Raw genomic sequence first — 7,177 nt, forward strand, 5'->3', positions numbered from 1 at the left:
CTTGAAAGACCATCTATTTCATATCCCACCTTTAGGCAAATGCACAATGATTCTTTGTCCTATTGAGGAGAATCTTATAATCCTTTTATTTACTTATTCATTTTAAAAAATGTGCTTACTTACTTGAAAGGTAGAGTTACAGAGAGAGTAGAAACAGACAGATAGATACTTCATTCACGGCTCACTTTCCAAACAGGCACAACAGTCAGAATTGGGCCAGGCCAAAATCAGGAGCCAGGAACTTCTTCTGCATCCCCCATATGGGTGAAGGGGCTTGAGTACCCAAGTGATACTTCACTGCTTTCCCAAGAGCGTTAGCAGGTAGCTGGATGAGAAGTGGAGCAGCTGAAACTTGAACTGAGACCCATATGGGATGCCATCACTGTAAGTGGTGTCTTAATGCCTCACACCACAGTGACAGCCCTCTGGTCATAATCTTTAAGGCTGCCAACGGTGCCTTGAAGAGAAGCTCAGTATGGTCAAGCAGTGTGGTGGGGCAGAGCAGGGGCAGTGTGTGCCAAAGGTGTTGGAGACAAAAGGGATTGGAGCAGAGCTGCAGGTCCTTGTCAGGGCCACTGTGGCAGCTATCAGCACCACCCCACAGGCTGGCTTCCCAGAGATCACAAGAAGGGTTGGGGTGGGGGGAAACATGCTCCTGGATTGCCACAGTCATGAACTCCAGTGTGGAGAGCCCTGCCTGCCCACGTCACCTGCCTAGTGTGGAAGGAGGCGGTGCTGCTGACTGCAGACCCGTCTGATGGCATCAAGGTCTTCCCCAACAAGAATGACCTCACTGATACGCAGGTCACCATCGAGGGTCCTGAGGGACCCTGCACACTGCAGGATTGTTCTGCATGACATTTCTTCTGGGGAAGGACTTCCCCAACCTCTCCTTCCAAGCGCTACGTCTTGACCGAGCTCTTCCACCCTAACATGAGCACCAACAGTGAGATATGTGTCAACATGCTCAAGAGACACTGGACAGCAGCCAGAAAAATGACACATGACTGCTGACCACTGGGTGCCTGCCAATCCACCCTGTCCTTGAATCTGTGCTCAAGGAAGAGGCAGGCTACCTGTTCTTGCAGTACTACAAGGAGTACACCACTCACACCCACCTGCTCACCAAGATCCACAATAGATCCAGTGTGTCTGGCAAGGCGAGGGCCAAGGTTGGCCCAGCTTAGTCGAGTGAGGCTATAGCCTTCTCCACCGACCCTGTGGCCCCAGGAGGGGCTGAGGCCAAGAAGTACAGTGAGGTTGGCAGCCAACAAGAAAATGGGCATGAAGTGGGCACTGCAGTGGCTGTAGTGGGTTCTTCTCCTGCCTGCCTCTTGTCCCCATCCCCAGTTCTGTCTCTAAGTTATTTAAATTATGGCTGGTGAGGGAAGGTGGAGGGGGCACTTGGACCTGGACTTGTTTTTCTAAATAAAGTTGGAAAGGCAAAAAAAGAACAGAAAACAAAATAAAACAAAAAAGTCCTCTGATAAGTTTTTACAATTCACACTTTCAAACTCAAAATTACCTGTTTGGGTTGATGGGTGGCCCTGTAGCAATTTAGATTAGGCCATGACCTGAAGTGTCAACATCTTACGTGAGCATCAGTTTGAGTTCCTTCAGCTTCTCTTCCCATTCAGCTTCCTGCTAATGCACCTGGGAAAGCAATGGAGGATGACCCAAGCACCTTGGCCCCTGCACCCATGTGGGTGACCTGGAAGAAGCTCCTGACTCCTGGCTTCAGTCCGGCTCAGCTCTGTCTGTTGGGACCAATTTAAGGAAGTGAACCAACAGGTGGACCATCTCTCTCTCTCTCTCTCTCTCTGCCTCTTCTTTTGTCTTTGTAATTCTGCCTTTCAACTAAACCTATAAATCATTTCTTTAAAATTCTAAATAAATGAGTCTAGTCTCTAATTTTTCATTACTAAGTAGTGGGAACTGTGGAAATGCTTTTATTGCCAAGATACTTTCGACGTCAGGAGAGCTCTGAGACCCAAAAGAACAGATGTTTAAAAGATCAAAGTTTCCAATTAAATGGAAACAAATATACTTTCTGAATCCTGCATTTTCCACTCGCAGATGATACTCTATCAAAAAATTTTAAATAGGTATTTTCTATACTTTCCCAAGTGATTACCTCAAACTTTTCTTTGTGTTTTTGTTCAATAGATAATCAAACTTCATGCTAACACACAGTGCGTGAGTCATTTGGAGATGAGTGTAAGTGCCAGATGAAATCCCAAATCTTGATAGCAAAGCACAGATTCTCCCCTCTGGCCCAATCTGCCACACACATCCCCCATTCCCTAGCATGCTGAAAATCTTGCACTGAGTCCAGCTTCTTTTTTTTTTTTTTTGAAACTGACCATTAATTCACCCAGAGTTGAAGAAACTGAAATCTAAAATCATTTGTTAACTTAAGCCTTTTTGAGCCTCATTTAATAAAACTGGCTAATTTTTGCTACACCTTTTCCTCTTCACTGCTAAAAGAAATCCATAGCTATTATACATTTTGCTCAGAAGGCTGTCCACTTGCATGCTACTTGGGTCACTTGGACTCCTTCAGGTAGCATTTTGGAACCAAATGTACACACATGACGAAAGTCCATTCATCTTCCATGTGCTGGATGAACAATCATTCCAGAAAGATGTCAGCATAACCTTACTTTGTTGGGACTGCTGCTGTGCACTGAATTCTCTTGTAACTTTATGTCATTCCCACAACAGCCCTGTTAAGTCTGTTAATAAATATAAACATGCCAGTGGTACGGGAAAGGGACCTGGACCACAGAAGTTAATTCTCACCTGGCCTTTCTGATGCTCTGTGTGAGCCCACACCCAGATGACACTGCCTGCCTTCCCCAGTGAGCCGGATCATTCAGGACCTCCCAGGTGTGCAATCAGCAAGCTTCTTGCACACCCGTATGACTCCTTCCAGGGCGGAGGTCACAGCTTCCCACCCCACTCTTGCTTCCTCTTCCTTCTCCTCCTTCAGAATTCACCAAACACGCCTAAGGGAAACTTAATGAAATACATAAAACCCCCAAAATCCAGGAACACCTGGTAACTAATGAATGGTACACTAAACCTCACAAATACAACATCTTATCAGGGACCTGGATGACATTCAAATCTAAAACATGGGCGTTAGATAAATATTCAGCCATTTACAAATGACTCTCACTGTCTCCGCCAAATTTCATTGATGAAGAAGAAATCTTTTTCTGGTTTTACTTATTATGCATTTCATTTGGACTAATCTCGAATTTCATACTGATCTTCTATTTCTTTGAGTCAGGATGAATTCTACCCACCTTAAAAATAGTTGTAAAATATCAAAATAATTGCAACAATTCAGGTCATGCAAATGGAAGCTCTCTCTCCTGCTCTGTCTTTCAAGTAAGCAATCAGACAAATACATGAATTCTTTAGAAAATGGTGAATTTTGTGATTTCAGGGAGAGGCAGGTGTGAGCATCACAGGCAGTTTGAAAGCATGCTCTCATGTGCATCATACGTCCTTATGACTGCTACCAGGGCAGAAATCACAGCATTCAAACCAAGCAAAGGATGACTTGAAAGACTCCTTGGCCGCTCTGCACAGGTCCTGGCCTTGCTGTGGGGTTCAGACACCTGCAGGGTAGCTGGTAATTGCATCTCTCAGAACTGTAACTGGGGCGGGCATGTGCACAGTGGTTGAGACGTTGTGTGGGATGCCTACATCTCGTGTTGAAGTGCTCAGGTTCAAGTCTCAGCTCCAGTCCCAATTCCAGCTTCCTGCTGATACCTTTCAAACACGAAAGATCAAGAAGTAAAACATAACAAACAACTTTGAAAGACATCAAGTGCTTTGGAAGCCTTAGGTTTTAAATAGAAATGAAATCAGATGAGACTTTTGAGTTCCAAAAGCCACTAGCTGATAATAATGCTATTTAATATATTGGATTTTATATACATATGTATGATTTATTCTGCATTTATTTGAAATATAGGATGATAAAGAGGAGATAGAGAGAGGCATCCTTCACAGGTTTACTCCCCTGTTGTCTGCAGTGGGCAGGGCTGGGCCAGGCTGAAGCCGGGAACCTGGAACTTTTCAATCTCACACATGAGTGTGGGGACAAAGCAGTTGACACACACTCTGCTGTCTTTCTAGGCACATTAGCAGAGAGCAGGGTTGGAAGTGGAGCATCCAGGACTCATACCAGCAGCCATTAGGGATGCTGGCATTGCAGGTGAAGACCTAGGCTGCTAGGTCGTAACGCTAGTCCCATAGAGAGAACACAGCATTAAAATTAATTTCACCCATTTCTATTTACTCTTTGAAAGTGGCCACTGGAAAACATTGAATGGTGTGTGTAAGACTCACATTATATTAGGGGCCCGGCGGCGTGGCCTAGCAGCTAAAGACTCACATTATATTTTTATTGGATAGGATCACTCTAGAAGTTTTTCAGAAAAGGGCAGGAGAGTCAATAACTGAGCCTTCGCAAGCTCTGCTGTCCTTACTTGCACTATTGCATTCTGCTGTGGTAGGAAAAGCAGTCACAGGTGATACATACTACGTTCCAGTACGGCTTTATTTCAGACAGCAGGTGGCCAGCTGGGTTCAACCCATGATGGTACCTGTTCTAGAGCATAACTCACATTGTAAAACTAATTTGCTATTTCGCAACAACCTGTTTTTATCCTACGTAAGCCAATTGTGAATAAAAATGATTATGTTTGTTTCCTCCGAGAAAAGACAAAGCAAATAGTCATAGCCTCACAGACTCCAGTCCTGTGCAAGGGGAAGTCTGACTTGAGAGCTCAATGTGTCCATTTCAAGCCACCACTCAAAGGCAATTAGCTGTCCACTGTCGCCCATGACCACAGAACTCTCCATGGCAATAAGCCATTGGTAGACAATCTCAAAGATTGGAACACCAGTTTCTTCTTAACCTTGCACCGGAAGTTGTCAGCCATCCTTTCAAAAGGATTCATTCTTCCTCCTTTGACATCAAGGCTGTTAACCCAAATCTGCAATGCGCAGTGCCCTTGTGGCATGGTGCTGCCATTTCATGGGCAATAGCTGAACCTGCTCTTCAGTTGCTGGAGGCACGTTGCCAAGTTATCAAGTGGAAAATGCTCCCACATAGAAAATAAGGCCTAAAATCAACTTTGCTCTTTAGTCACTGTGGGAAGAAAGTAGTGATGTAGAGGATGGCCCGCTGAGATCTTCAGGAGAACCCGACACTAAAATCACACAACGTGCTGACAATGCTTGGTACCCCCAGCACACACCTACAGGTAAAAGCTTCATTGTCTTTCCCAATCCTCAATGCCCTTGCCAGGCTCCAAATTTCCCATCATTCTTGATTTGCTCAGAAGGTACCGACATCAAACATACCTTATTGCTTCTTCCACGGGAGAAAAGACAGAATAAATGACAGTTTCTGTCTACGATACTAGGAAATCAGCATTTCATTGCTCACATGTAAGTTTATAGAAATTATCATTTTTAGTTTAGACATGTCTGTCTTCACTAGCACTAATTCGTAACCCCATTTACATTTTTCTTGTTGGAGGAAAACTAATATTTGCACATTGAATCCCACAGAAAGCGGAAAAGTCCCTCCAATGCAGCACAGGTACAAGTGGGAACAGATGCCCGGGTGCCCTAGCACTCTTTCACATCGTCTCTACCGATTTTCAACAGACAAGATCAAGTTACTACTTTGGAAAATAAGCAAAACAAATCATTAGTGATATTAATCATTGTCAGTTTATTTTTTCTCCTCTTTTTTATTTAGTTAGGTGCTGACATTTATAAGCTCTAAGTAAATTGAACGTCCACTTGGATTTTATTGCTCGTTGCAAACCCTCAAACCACAGCCATCGTCACAGTTTACGTTAGAAACAGCACCATCGATGTGAAGTCTGCAGCTGACAGTGACAGATGGAAGCCCTACATGGAGGTGTTCAACGCTTTGCAAGACCCCAAACCTTCGGGACTTTCAGGGGCCATTTGAGAGCTAAGTGACAGAGATGACAGTGCCCCTAACAGCCTCTTCCTGTGTGTCCTCACTCTCGGCATTGCCTCAGCTTGCTCGTTTGCAAGCCTTATCCAGACCTACTTCCTTAGAGAAGGAAATCCAGACACAAGGGTTGGTGTGTAACGAATGCATGTCAGTGTTTCCAAATGAGCCCCCAGGGACTGAAGAACTGAAGTATGGCTGGCAATCAGAGCCACACTGTCCTGTCTGGGACACCTGCAGGACACCTGGTGAGTCACTTCTCCCTTTGAGACCTGATTTTCTGTATTCCAAATAGTTCATAGTGCCTTCAAAGCATACTCTAAGGTTTTCGCATCCAACAAAATGTTGTGAGCATTTATAACGATTTTGCATAAAGCTCAAAGAAATGGAATTAACAGATGTTTATCTTGGTGCATAAAACCCTGAAAACCATGCCTATGAGGTATGTTACAAAAGTTCATACACAGTCACTTGTGATGCCAGTTGCTTATGGTATCAACATCTCATGTGGGTGCTGGTACGTGTCCCAGCTGCTCTATTCCTAGCCTATCTCCCTGCTAATGGCCAGAAGGCAGCAGAAAATGGTTGAATGCTTGGGCCCCTGCACCTGTGTGACAGACTAAAAGAATCTCCTGGCTTCTGGCTTTGGCCTGGCCCATTCCTGGCCTTTGCAGTCGTCTGGGGAGTGAACCAGAAAATGGAAGATTCTCTCTCTCTCTCTCTTTCTCTCTCTTTCTCTCTCTCCTTTCTCCCTCTCTCTCTCTATTTACACACACACACACACACACACACACACACACACACCTGTAACACTGCTCTTCAAATTCACAAATATAGAAATCCATCAAAAATGCTATGATGAAAACACTATACAGATTTCAAAATGTTCTTGCACTCAAATTTGTCATTAAATTTCATTTTGCACAAATTTTTTTCATTATTATTATCATTATTAATTACAATGCATTATGTGACACAGTTTTATAGGCACTGGGATTCTCCCCACCTCTCTCCAAACCCTCCCCCCATGGTGGATTCCTCCACCTTGTTGCATTACCACAGTTCAAATTCAGTTGAGATTCTTTCATTGCAAGCATCTACCAGGCAAAAAGTCCAGCACCCCATTGTCCAGCACAAATTTTTGAAGGCCCCTTATACTATTTA

General features: G+C 44.2%; 1 pseudogene; it reads left to right on the top strand.

The window, feature by feature from the left end:
• The first annotated feature begins 671 nt into the window (after positions 1–671).
• Positions 672–6,007, top strand: LOC131481515 (ubiquitin-conjugating enzyme E2 S-like; annotated as a pseudogene).
• Positions 6,008–7,177: the final 1,170 nt, after the last annotated feature.

The sequence above is a fragment of the Ochotona princeps genome, chromosome 12 (genome assembly GCF_030435755.1).
Source record: "Ochotona princeps isolate mOchPri1 chromosome 12, mOchPri1.hap1, whole genome shotgun sequence".
In the NCBI taxonomy this organism is placed as follows: domain Eukaryota; kingdom Metazoa; phylum Chordata; class Mammalia; order Lagomorpha; family Ochotonidae; genus Ochotona; species Ochotona princeps.